General features: G+C 32.4%; 7 non-coding genes across 7 annotated transcripts; all 7 read right to left on the reverse strand.

The window, feature by feature from the left end:
* Positions 1-1,491: 1,491 nt before the first annotated feature.
* Positions 1,492-1,565, reverse strand: TRNAI-AAU (transfer RNA isoleucine (anticodon AAU)). The gene has a single exon. It is a non-coding gene; the product is annotated as a tRNA-Ile (tRNA).
* A 1,590-nt stretch (positions 1,566-3,155) lies between these two features.
* Positions 3,156-3,229, reverse strand: TRNAI-AAU (transfer RNA isoleucine (anticodon AAU)). Its single transcript has one exon. It is a non-coding gene; the product is annotated as a tRNA-Ile (tRNA).
* A 1,588-nt stretch (positions 3,230-4,817) lies between these two features.
* On the reverse strand, positions 4,818-4,891 carry TRNAI-AAU (transfer RNA isoleucine (anticodon AAU)). The gene has a single exon. It is a non-coding gene; the product is annotated as a tRNA-Ile (tRNA).
* Positions 4,892-6,480: 1,589 nt separating this feature from the next.
* On the reverse strand, positions 6,481-6,554 carry TRNAI-AAU (transfer RNA isoleucine (anticodon AAU)). Its single transcript has one exon. It is a non-coding gene; the product is annotated as a tRNA-Ile (tRNA).
* Positions 6,555-8,133: 1,579 nt separating this feature from the next.
* TRNAI-AAU (transfer RNA isoleucine (anticodon AAU)) lies at positions 8,134-8,207 on the reverse strand. The gene has a single exon. It is a non-coding gene; the product is annotated as a tRNA-Ile (tRNA).
* A 1,589-nt stretch (positions 8,208-9,796) lies between these two features.
* TRNAI-AAU (transfer RNA isoleucine (anticodon AAU)) lies at positions 9,797-9,870 on the reverse strand. The gene has a single exon. It is a non-coding gene; the product is annotated as a tRNA-Ile (tRNA).
* Positions 9,871-12,921: 3,051 nt separating this feature from the next.
* Positions 12,922-12,995, reverse strand: TRNAI-AAU (transfer RNA isoleucine (anticodon AAU)). The gene has a single exon. It is a non-coding gene; the product is annotated as a tRNA-Ile (tRNA).
* Positions 12,996-14,120: the final 1,125 nt, after the last annotated feature.

Here is a 14,120-nt window from a genome sequence, read left to right on the forward strand (position 1 = left end):
AAGCTTAAGCCATAGAGTCACTTGAAGCATGGGTATCATAAAAATGCTCCAGTTTCTTTCCACATTACAAAATAAAAATAAATATTAGATAGGATAATAACAAAGATTAAGGCATCTACTAATAGTATAAAAATAGACAATTTATTCAAGGAGTATATGCAAATCTAAGCAAAATCAATCTAAAAAATCTAATACACAATTTTTAATTGTAAATTTACAGATTGTTGAAAAAGATAATCCCAGGATGTAATCCATTATGTATTAAATTTAGTATGTTTTACCAAGTTGTGTTTGAATAACTTTTAACACAAAAAAATATATATTGGGGAAGTAACTTAATGTGTCCATTGGAAATAAACAATGCTAGCCCATTTTGGAATGCAAAGCTTAAGAAAATAAAAACTTCAATCCATAGGAAAGCACTTTTTATTCAGTCTACACTCTGTAATCATACTATAGCTTAATTTACAAATTGTGATGTCATTATCAGACTTAACTCACAAGAGACTTTCATCCTTGGTCTATAAAAAAGGCAGTCCTCTGTTATAAAGCTTGAAACAATTGTAAGTGGCTGATATGCAAATATGGAAATACAGAAAAACTGTCAATTCAATGCTAGGATAACATAAGGGGTGATGCTCCAACTGAAATTGGTCCTAGGCATTTAGGTTTCTAGTATCTATCTTCTCCTTTAAAAAATAGGTTACTTTTTATATATTATCATTGGGTTTGGACAAATATTCTACATAATACCTATTGCATCCCTGAGCTTATTAGAAACTTGAAATAATATATATAAAGTATTGAATTTCTTTTCTTTGCATTTAAAAGATGAGCGCACTTCAGTAGATGCCATTGCTCAGGTGAGGGTTCCATGGTGTAATTGTTAGCACCCTGGACTTGGAATCTAGTAATCTGAGTTCATATCTCGTGGGAGCTAACATTGTTTATTTTCCTTTTGTTCAAAGCTCCATTTTCATTCAATGTATGAGTATTGCAAATCTTCATTTAAAATTCATATAAATTCCATCATCTTCAGTGGTGTCCTTTGTTTAAACTCATTTTTAAGCTTATCAAATCAGAAGTATGTCAAATATTTGGAAATAAGAAAAGATGCAATAAGAATCCATTACTTGTGCTCTGGTCTTTAGAAATTCTCCATTTTTTTTACTTCAGTGTGCACTAATGAGAGGGGAGCACATATCTTCTTCTTCTTCTTCTAGTAACACCTAGTGCCCTCTATGTTTGAGCAGCAATATAATAACTGATTAATTTGCCCTTGCATATCTTAGTTATGCCATATTGCTTGATTTGAGACAAAAGTCACTGAGCCATGTAGAGAAAAATCTTCATCAGCCAAAGGATGACACTCCCACTGGCTTCTGATATGTATTTGAAGAGATTTTGTGATATATGTGTCTATGATGTTTTCAAGTATTCATGCACTCCACCGATGAGCTTATTCCATTCTTGTCCATCAAGAAAAGCAAATGGCCCATACGGGGATCGAACCCGTGACCTTAGCGTTATTAGCACCACGCTCTAACCAACTGAGCTAACCGGCCACAGATGTTACTGCAAGCAAACACAAAACTGGCAAATGTACCTCAAAGCACAGATCTGATTTTGTTTTTATAGCATTTCATTTTTCAAAAAAAAGCTTAAGCCATAGAGTCACTTGAAGCATGGGTATCATAAAAATGCTCCAGTTTCTTTCCACATTACAAAATAAAAATAAATATTAGATAGGATAATAACAAAGATTAAGGCATCTACTAATAGTATAAAAATAGACAATTTATTCAAGGAGTATATGCAAATCTAAGCAAAATCAATCTAAAAAATCTAATACACAATTTTTAATTGTAAATTTACAGATTGTTGAAAAAGATAATCCCAGGATGTAATCCATTATGTATTAAATTTAGTATGTTTTACCAAGTTGTGTTTGAATAACTTTTAACACAAAAAAATATATATTGGGGAAGTAACTTAATGTGCCCATTGGAAATAAAGAATGCTAGCCCATTTTGGAATGCAAAGCTTAAAAAAAAAAAACTTCAATCCATAGGAAAGCACTTTTTTTTCAGTCTACACTCTGTAATCATACTATAGCTTAATTTACAAATTGTGATGTCATTATCAGATTTAACTCACAAGAGACTTTCATCCTTGGTCTATAAAAAAGGCAGTCCTCTGTTATAAAGCTTGAAACAATTGTAAGTGGCTGATATGCAAATATGGAAATACAGAAAAACTGTCAATTCAATGCTAGGATAACATAAGGGGTGATGCTCCAACTGAAATTGGTCCTAGGCATTTAGGTTTCTAGTATCTATCTTCTCCTTTAAAAAATAGGTTACTTTTTATATATTATCATTGGGTTTGGACAAATATTCTACATAATACCTATTGCATCCCTGAGCTTATTAGAAACTTGAAATAATATATATAAAGTATTGAATTTCTTTTCTTTGCATTTAAAAGATGAGTGCACTTCAGTAGATGCCATTGCTCAGGTGAGGGTTCCATGGTGTAATTGTTAGCACCTTGGACTTTGAATCTAGTAATCTGAGTTCATATCTCGTGGGAGCTAACATTGTTTATTTTCCTTTTGTTCAAAGCTCCATTTTCATTCAATGTATGAGTATTGCAAATCTTCATTTAAAATTCATATAAATTCCATCATCTTCAGTGGTGTCCTTTGTTTAAACTCATTTTTAAACTTAGCAAATCAGAAGTATGTCAAATATTTGGAAATAAGAAAAGATGCAATAAGAATGCAGAGATCCATTACTTGTGCTCTGGTCTTTGGAAATTCTCCATTTTTTTTTTTACTTCAGTGTGCACTAATGAGAGGGGAGCACATATCTTCTTCTTCTTCTAGTAACACCTAGTGCCCTCTATGTTTGAGCAGCAATATAATAACTGATTAATTTGCCCTTGCATATCTTAGTTATGCCATATTGCTTGATTTGAGACAAAAGTCACTGAGCCATGTAGAGAAAAATCTTCATCAGCCAAAGGATGACACTCCCACTGGCTTCTGATATGTATTTGAAGAGATTTTGTGATATATGTGTCTATGATGTTTTCAAGTATTCATGCACTCCACCGATGAGCTTATTCCATTCTTGTCCATCAAGAAAAGCAAATGGCCCATATGGGGATCGAACCCGTGACCTTGGCTTTATTAGCACCACGCTCTAACCAACTGAGCTAACCAGCCACAGATATCACTGCAAGCAAACACAAAACTGGCAAATGTACCTCAAAGCACAGATCATATTTTGTTTTTATAGCATTTCATTTTTCAAAAAAAAGCTTAAGCCATAGAGTCACTTGAAGCATGGGTATCATAAAAATGCTCCAGTTTCTTTCCACATTACAAAATAAAAATAAATATTAGATAGGATAATAACAAAGATTAAGGCATCTACTAATAGTATAAAAATAGACAATTTAGACAAGGAGTATATGCAAATCTAAGCAAAATCAATCTAAAAAATCTAATACACAATTTTTAATTGTAAATTTACAGATTGTTGAAAAAGATAATCCAGGATGTAATCCATCATGTATTAAATTTAGTATGTTTTACCAAGTTGTGTATGAATAACTTTTAACACAAAAAAATATATATTGGGGAAGTAGCTTAATGTGCCCATTGGAAATAAAGAATGCTAGCCCATTTTGGAATGCAAAGCTTAAGAAAATACAAACTTCAATCCATAGGAAAGCACTTTTTATTCAGTCTACACTCTGTAATCATACTATAGCTTAATTTACAAATTGTGATGTCATTATCAGACTTAACTCACAAGAGACTTTCATCCTTGGTCTATAAAAAAGGCAGTCCTCTGTTATAAAGCTTGAAACAATTGTAAGTGGCTGATATGCAAATATGGAAATACAGAAAAACTGTCAATTCAATGCTAGGATAACATAAGGGGTGATGCTCCAACTGAAATTGGTCCTAGGCATTTAGGTTTCTAGTATCTATCTTCTCCTTTAAAAAATAGGTTACTTTTTATATATTATCATTGGGTTTGGACAAATATTCTACATAATACCTATTGCATCCCTGAGCTTATTAGAAACTTGAAATAATATATATAAAGTATTGAATTTCTTTTCTTTGCATTTAAAAGATGAGCGCACTTCAGTAGATGCCATTGCTCAGGTGAGGGTTCCATAATGTAATTGTTAGCACCCTTGACTTTGAATCTAGTAATCTGAATTCATATCTCGTGGGAGCTAACATTGTTTATTTTCCTCTTGTTCAAAGCTCCATTTTCATTCAATGTATGAGTATTGCAAATCTTCATTTAAAATTCATATAAATTCCATCATCTTCAGTGGTGTCCTTTGTTTAAACTCATTTTTAAACTTATCAAATCAGAAGTATGTCAAATATTTGGAAATAAGAAAAGATGCAATAAGAATGCAGAGATCCATTACTTGTGCTCTGGTCTTTAGAAATTCTCCATTTTTTTTTACTTCAGTGTGCACTAATGAGAGGGGAGCACATATCTTCTTCTTCTTCTAGTAACACCTAGTGCCCTCTATGTTTGAGCAGCAATATAATAACTAATTAATTTGCCCTTGCATATCTTAGTTATGCCATATTGCTTGATTTGAGACAAAAGTCACTGAGCCATGTAGAGAAAAATCTTCATCAGCCAAAGGATGACACTCCCACTGGCTTCTGATATGTATTTGAAGAGATTTTGTGATATATGTGTCTATGATGTTTTCAAGTATTCATGCACTCCACCGATGAGCTTATTCCATTCTTGTCCATCAAGAAAAGCAAATGGCCCATACGGGGATCGAACCCGTGACCTTGGCGTTATTAGCACCACGCTCTAACCAACTGAGCTAACCAGCCACAGATATCACTGCAAGCAAACACAAAACTGGCAAATGTACCTCAAAGCACAGATCATATTTTGTTTTTATAGCATTTCATTTTTCAAAAAAAAACTTAAGCCATAGAGTCACTTGAAGCATGGGTATCATAAAAATGCTCCAGTTTCTTTCCACATTACAAAATAAAAATAAATATTAGATAGGATAATAACAAAGATTAAGGCATCTACTAATAGTATAAAAATAGACAATTTAGACAAGGAGTATATGCAAATCTAAGCAAAATCAATCTAAAAAATCTAATACACAATTTTTAATTGTAAATTTACAGATTGTTGAAAAAGATAATCCAGGATGTAATCCATTATGTATTAAATTTAGTATGTTTTACCAAGATGTGTATGAATAACTTTTAACACAAAAAAATATATATTGGGGAAGTAGCTTAATGTGCCCATAGGAAATAAAGAATGCTAGCCCATTTTGGAATGCAACGCTTAAGAAAATACAAACTTCAATCCATAGGAAAGCACTTTTTATTCAGTCTACACTCTGTAATCATACTATAGCTTAATTTACAAATTTTGATGTCATTATCAGACTTAACTCAAAAGAGACTTTCATCCTTGGTCTATAAAAAAGGCAGCCCTCTGTTATAAAGCTTGAAACAATTGTAAGTGGCTGATATGCAAATATGGAAATACTGAAAAACTGTCAATTCAATGCTAGGATAACATAAGGGGTGATGCTCCAACTGAAATTGGTCCTAGGCATTTAGGTTTCTAGTATCTATCTTCTCCTTTAAAAAATAGGTTACTTTTTATATATTATCATTGGGTTTGGACAAATATTCTACATAATACCTATTGCATCCCTGAGCTTATTAGAAACTTGAAATAATATATATAAAGTATTGAATTTCTTTTCTTTGCATTTAAAAGATGAGCACACTTCAGTAGATGCCATTGCTCAGGTGAGGGTTCCATGGTGTAATTGTTAGCACCCTGGACTTTGAATCTAGTAATCTGAGTTCATATCTCGTGGGAGCTAACATTGTTTATTTTCCTTTTGTTCAAAGCTCCATTTTCATTCAATGTATGAGTATTGCAAATCTTCATTTAAAATTCATATAAATTCCATCATCTTCAGTGGTGTCCTTTGTTTAAACTCATTTTTAAACTTATCAAATCAGAAGTATGTCAAATATTTGGAAATAAGAAAAGATGCAATAAGAATGCAGAGATCCATTACTTGTGCTCTGGTCTTTAGAAATTCTCCATTTTTTTTTTACTTCAGTGTGCACTAATGAGAGGGGAGCACATATCTTCTTCTTCTTCTAGTAACACCTAGTGCCCTCTATGTTTGAGCAGCAATATAATAACTAATTAATTTGCCCTTGCATATCTTAGTTATGCCATATTGCTTGATTTGAGACAAAAGTTACTGAGCCATGTAGAGAAAAATCTTCATCAGCCAAAGGATGACACTCCCACTGGCTTCTGATATGTATTTGAAGAGATTTTGTGATAGATGTGTCTATGATGTTTTCAAGTATTCATGCACTCCACCGATGAGCTTATTCCATTCTTGTCCATCAAGAAAAGCAAATGGCCCATATGGGGATCGAACCCGTGACCCTGGCGTTATTAGCACCACGCTCTAACCAACTGAGCTAACCGGCCACAGATATTACTGCAAGCAAACACAAAACTGGCAAATATATCTCAAAGCACAGATCATATTTTGTTTTTATAGCATTTCATTTTTCAAAAAAAAGCTTAAGCCATAGAGTCACTTGAAGCATGGGTATCATAAAAATGCTCCAGTTTCTTTCCACATTACAAAATAAAAATAAATATTAGATAGGATAATAACAAAGATTAAGGCATCTAGTAATAGTATAAAAATAGACAATTTAGACTAGGAGTATATGCAAATCTAAGCAAAATCAATCTAAAAAATCTAATACACAATTTTTAATTGTAAATTTACAGATTGTTGAAAAAGATAATCCAGGATGTAATCCATTATGTATTAAATTTAGTATGTTTTACCAAGTTGTGTATGAATAACTTTTAACACAAAAAAATAAATATTGGGGAAGTAGCTTAATGTGCCTATTGGAAATAAAGAATGCTAGCCCATTTTGGAATGCAAAGCTTAAGAAAATACAAACTTCAATCCATAGGAAAGCACTTTTTATTCAGTCTACACTCTGTAATCATACTATAGCTTAATTTACAAATTGTGATGTCATTATCAGACTTAACTCACAAGAGACTTTCATCCTTGGTCTATAAAAAAGGCAGTCCTCTGTTATAAAGCTTGAAACAATTGTAAGTGGCTGATATGCAAATATGGAAATACAGAAAAACTGTCAATTCAATGCTAGGATAACATAAGGGGTGATGCTCCAACTGAAATTGGTCCTAGGCATTTAGGTTTCTAGTATCTATCTTCTCCTTTAAAAAATAGGTTACTTTTTATATATTATCATTGGGTTTGGACAAATATTCTACATAATACCTATTGCATCCCTGAGCTTATTTGAAACTTGAAATAATATATATAAAGTATTGAATTTCTTTTCTTTGCATTTAAAAGATGAGCGCACTTCAGTAGATGCCATTGCTCAGGTGAGGGTTCCATGGTGTAATTGTTAGCACCCTGGACTTGGAATCTAGTAATCTGAGTTCATATCTCGTGGGAGCTAACATTGTTTATTTTCCTTTTGTTCAAAGCTCCATTTTCATTCAATGTATGAGTATTGCAAATCTTCATTTAAAATTCATATAAATTCCATCATCTTCAGTGGTGTCCTTTGTTTAAACTCATTTTTAAACTTATCAAATCAGAAGTATGTCAAATATTTGGAAATAAGAAAAGATGCAATAAGAATCCATTACTTCTGCTCTGGTCTTTAGAAATTCTCCATTTTTTTTACTTCAGTGTGCACTAATGAGAGGGGAGCACATATCTTCTTCTTCTTCTAGTAACACCTAGTGCCCTCTATGTTTGAGCAGCAATATAATAACTGATTAATTTGCCCTTGCATATCTTAGTTATGCCATATTGCTTGATTTGAGACAAAAGTCACTGAGCCATGTAGAGAAAAATCTTCATCAGCCAAAGGATGACACTCCCACTGGCTTCTGATATGTATTTGAAGAGATTTTGTGATATATGTGTCTATGATGTTTTCAAGTATTCATGCACTCCACGGATGAGCTTATTCCATTCTTGTCCATCAAGAAAAGCAGATGGCCCATACGGGGATCGAACCCGAGACCTTGGCGTTATTAGCACCACGCTCTAACCGACTGAGCTAACCTGCCACAGATGTTACTGCAAGCAAACACAAAACTGGCAAATGTACCTCAAAGCACAGATCTGATTTTGTTTTTATAGCATTTCATTTTTCAAAAAAAAGCTTAAGCCATAGAGTCACTTGAAGCATGGGTATCATAAAAATGCTCCAGTTTCTTTCCACATTACAAAATAAAAATAAATATTAGATAGGATAATAACAAAGATTAAGGTATCTACTAATAGTATAAAAATAGACAATTTATTCAAGGAGTATATGCAAATCTAAGCAAAATCAATCTAAATAAACTAATACACAATTTTTAATTGTAAATTTACAGATTGTTGAAAAAGATAATCCCAGGATGTAATCCATTATGTATTAAATTTAGTATGTTTTACCAAGTTGTGTTTGAATAACTTTTAACACAAAAAAATATATATTGGGGAAGTAACTTAATGTGCCCATTGGAAATAAAGAATGCTAGCCCATTTTGGAATGCAAAGCTTAAGAAAATACAAACTTCAATCCATAGGAAAGCACTTTTTATTCAGTCTACACTCTGTAATCATACTATAGCTTAATTTACAAATTGTGATGTCATTATCAGACTTAACTCACAAGAGACTTTCATCCTTGGTCTATAAAAAAGGCAGTCCTCTGTTATAAAGCTTGAAACAATTGTAAGTGGCTGATATGCAAATATGGAAATACTGAAAAACTGTCAATTCAATGCTAGGATAACATAAGGGGTGATGCTCCAACTGAAATTGGTCCTAGGCATTTAGGTTTCTAGTATCTATCTTCTCCTTTAAAAAATAGGTTACTTTTTATATATTATCATTGGGTTTGGACAAATATTCTACATAATACCTATTGCATCCCTGAGCTTATTAGAAACTTGAAATAATATATATAAAGTATTGAATTTCTTTTCTTTGCATTTAAAAGATTAGCGCACTTCAGTTTATGCCGTTGCTCAGGTGAGGGTTCCATGGTGTAATTGCTAGCACCCTGGACTTTGAATCTAGTAATCTGAGTTCATATCTCATGGGAGCTAACATTGTTTATTTTCCTTTTGTTCAAAGCTCCATTTTCATTCAATGTATGAGTATTGCAAATCTTCATTTAAAATTCATATAAATTCCATCATCTTCAGTGGTGTCCTTTGTTTAAACTCATTTTTAAACTTATCAAATCAGAAGTATGTCAAATATTTGGAAATAAGAAAAGATGCAATAAGAATGCAGAGATCCATTACTTGTGCTCTGGTCTTTAGAAATTCTCCATTTTTTTTTACTTCAGTGTGCACTAATGAGAGGGGAGCACATATCTTCTTCTTCTTCTAGTAACACCTAGTGCCCTCTATGTTTGAGCAGCAATATAATAACTGATTAATTTGCCCTTGCATATCTTAGTTATGCCATATTGCTTGATTTGAGACAAAAGTCACTGAGCCACGTAGAGAAAAATCTTCATCAGCCAAAGGATGACACTCCCACTGTCTTCTGATATGTATTTGAAGAGATTTTGTGATATATGTGTCTATGATGTTTTCAAGTATTCATGCACTCCACCGATGAGCTTATTCCATTCTTGTCCATCAAGAAAAGCAAATAGCCCATACGGGGATCGAACCCGTGACCTTGGCGTTATTAGCACCACGCTCTAACCAACTGCGCTAACCGGCCACAGATATTACTGCAAGCACACACAAAACTGGCAAATATATCTCAAAGCACAGATCATATTTTGTTTTTATAGCATTTCATTTTTCAAAAAAAAGCTTAAGCCATAGAGTCACTTGAAGCATGGGTATCATAAAAATGCTCCAGTTTCTTTCCACATTACAAAATAAAAATAAATATTAGATAGGATAATTACAAAGATTAAGGCATCTAGTAATAGTATAAAAATAGACAATTTAGACTAGGAGTATATGCAAATCTAAGCAAAATCAATCTAAAAAATCTAATGCACAATTTTTAATTGTAAATTTACAGATTGTTGAAAAAGATATTCCCAGGATGTAATCCATTATGTATTAAATTTAGTATGTTTTACCAAGTTGTGTATGAATAACTTTTAACACAAAAAAATATATATTGGGGAAGAAGCTTAATGTGCCCATTGGAAATAAATAATGCTAGCCCATTTTGGAATGCAAAGCTTAAGAAAATACAAACTTCAATCCATAGGAAAGCACTTTTTATTCAGTCTACACTCTGTAATCATACTATAGCTTAATTTACAAATTGTGATGTCATTATCAGACTTAACTCACAAGAGACTTTCATCCTTGGTCTATAAAAAAGGCAATCATCTGTTATAAAGCTTGAAACAATTGTAAATGGCTGATATGCAAATATGGAAATACAGAAAAACAGTCAATTCAATGCTAGGATAACATAAGGGGTGATGCTCCAACTGAAATTGGTCCTAGGCATTTAGGTTTCTAGTATCTATCTTCTCCTTTAAAAAATAGGTTACTTTTTATATATTATCATTGGGTTTGGACAAATATTCTACATAATACCTATTGCATCCCTGAGCTTATTAGAAACTTGAAATAATATATATAAAGTATTGAATTTCTTTTCTTTGCATTTAAAAGATGAGCGCACTTCAGTAGATGCCATTGCTCAGGTGAGGGTTCCATGGTGTAATTGTTAGCAACCTTGACTTTGAATCTAGTAATCTGAGTTCATATCTCGTGGGAGCTAACATTGTTTATTTTCCTTTTGTTCAAAGCTCCATTTTCATTCAATGTATGAGTATTGCAAATCTTCATTTAAAATTCATATAAATTCCATCATCTTCAGTGGTGTCCTTTGTTTAAACTCATTTTTAAACTTATCAAATCAGAAGTATTTCAAATATTTGGAAATAAGAAAAGATGCAATAAGAATGCAGAGATCCATTACTTGTGCTCTGCTCTTTAGAAATTCTCCATTTTCTTTTACTTCAGTGTGCACTAATGAGAGGGGAGCACATATCTTCTTCTTCTTCTAGTAACACCTAGTGCCCTCTATGTTTGAGCAGCAATATAACTGTTTAATTTGCCCTTGCATATCTTACTTATGCCATATTGCTTGATTTGAGACAAAAGTCACTGAGCCATGTAGAGAAAAATCGCTCTAACCAACTGAGCTAACCGGCCACAGATATCACTGCAAGCAAACACAAAACTGGCAAATGTACCTCAAAGCACAGATCATATTTTGTTTTTATAGCATTTCATTTTTCAAAAAAAAGCTTAAGCCATAGAGTCACTTGAAGCATGGGTATCATAAAAATGCTCCAGTTTCTTTCCACATTACAAAATAAAAAATAATATTAGATAGGATAATAACAAAGATTAAGGCATCTACTAATAGTATAAAAATAGACAATTTAGACAAGGAGTATATGCAAATCTAAGCAAAATCAATCTAAAAAATCTAATACACAATTTTTAATTGTAAATTTACAGATTGTTGAAAAAGATAATCCAGGATGTAATCCATTATGTATTAAATTTAGTATGTTTTACCAAGTTGTGTATGAATAACTTTTAACACAAAAAAATAAATATTGGGGAAGTAGCTTAATGTGCCTATTGGAAATAAAGAATGCTAGCCCATTTTGGAATGCAAAGCTTAAGAAAATACAAACTTCAATCCATAGGAAAGCACTTTTTATTCAGTCTACACTCTGTAATCATACTATAGCTTAATTTACAAATTGTGATGTCATTATCAGACTTAACTCACAAGAGACTTTCATCCTTGGTCTATAAAAAAGGCAGTCCTCTGTTATAAAGCTTGAAACAATTGTAAGTGGCTGATATGCAAATATGGAAATACAGAAAAACTGTCAATTCAATGCTAGGATAACATAAGGGGTGATGCTCCAACTGAAATTGGTCCTAGGCATTTAGGTTTCTAGTATCTATGTTCTCCTTTAAAAAATAGGTTACTTTTTATATATTATCATTGGGTTTGGACAAATATTCTACATAATACCTATTGCATCCCTGAGCTTATTAGAAACTTGAAATAATATATATAAAGTATTGAATTTCTTTTCTTTGCATTTAAAAGATGAGCGCACTTCAGTAGATGCCATTGCTCAGGAGAGGGTTCCATGGTGTAATTGTTAGCACCCTGGACTTGGAATCTAGTAATCTGAGTTCATATCTCGTGGGAGCTAACATTGTTTATTTTCCTTTTGTTCAAAGCTCCATTTTCATTCAATGTATGAGTATTGCAAATCTTCATTTAAAATTCATATAAATTCCATCATCTTCAGTGGTGTCCTTTGTTTAAACTCATTTTTAAGCTTATCAAATCAGAAGTATGTCAAATATTTGGAAATAAGAAAAGATGCAATAAGAATCCATTACTTGTGCTCTGGTCTTTAGAAATTCTCCATTTTTTTTACTTCAGTGTGCACTAATGAGAGGGGAGCACATATCTTCTTCTTCTTCTTCTAGTAACACCTAGTGCCCTCTATGTTTGAGCAGCAATATAATAACTGATTAATTTGCCCTTGCATATCTTAGTTATGCCATATTGCTTGATTTGAGACAAAAGTCACTGAGCCATGTAGAGAAAAATCTTCATCAGCCAAAGGATGACACTCCCACTGGCTTCTGATATGTATTTGAAGAGATTTTGTGATATATGTGTCTATGATGTTTTCAAGTGTTCATGCACTCCACCGATGAGCTTATTCCATTCTTGTCCATCAAGAAAAGCAAATGGCCCATACGGGGATCGAACCCATGACCTTGGCGTTATTAGCACCACGCTCTAACTAACTGAGCTAACCGGCCACAGATATTACTGCCAGCAAACACAAAACTGGCAAATGTACCTCAAAGCACAGATCTGATTTTGTTTTTATAGCATTTCATTTTTCAAAAAAAAGCTTAAGCCATAGAGTCACTTGAAGCATGGGTATCATAAAAATGCTCCAGTTTCTTTCCACATTACAAAATAAAAATAAATATTAGATAGGATAATAACAAAGATTAAGGCATCTACTAATAGTATAAAAATAGACAATTTATTCAAGGAGTATATGCAAATCTAAGCAAAATCAATCTAAAAAATCTAATACACAATTTTTAATTGTAAATTTACAGATTGTTGAAAAAGATAATCCCAGGATGTAATCCATTATGTATTAAATTTAGTATGTTTTACCAAGTTGTGTTTGAATAACTTTTAACACAAAAAAATATATATTGGGGAAGTAACTTAATGTGTCCATTGGAAATAAACAATGCTAGCCCATTTTGGAATGCAAAGCTTAAGAAAATACAAACTTCAATCCATAGGAAAGCACTTTTTATTCAGTCTACACTCTGTAATCATACTATAGCTTAATTTACAAATTGTGATGTCATTATCAGACTTAACTCACAAGAGACTTTCATCCTTGGTCTATAAAAAAGGCAGTCCTCTGTTATAAAGCTTGAAACAATTGTAAGTGGCTGATATGCAAATATGGAAATACAGAAAAACTGTCAATTCAATGCTAGGATAACATAAGGGGTGATGCTCCAACTGAAATTGGTCCTAGGCATTTAGGTTTCTAGTATCTATCTTCTCCTTTAAAAAATAGGTTACTTTTTATATATTATCATTGGGTTTGGACAAATATTCTACATAATACCTATTGCATCCCTGAGCTTATTAGAAACTTGAAATAATATATATAAAGTATTGAATTTCTTTTCTTTGCATTTAAAAGATGAGCGCACTTCAGTAGATGCCATTGCTCAGGTGAGGGTTCCATGGTGTAATTGTTAGCAACTTTGACTTTGAATCTAGTAATCTGAGTTCATATCTCGTGGGAGCTAACATTGTTTATTTTCCTTTTGTTCAAAGCTCCATTTTCATTCAATGTATGAGTATTGCAAATCTTCATTTAAAATTCATATAAATTCCATCAT

Source organism: Pseudophryne corroboree, chromosome 11 (assembly GCF_028390025.1).
Source record: "Pseudophryne corroboree isolate aPseCor3 chromosome 11, aPseCor3.hap2, whole genome shotgun sequence".
In the NCBI taxonomy this organism is placed as follows: Eukaryota; Metazoa; Chordata; class Amphibia; order Anura; family Myobatrachidae; genus Pseudophryne; species Pseudophryne corroboree.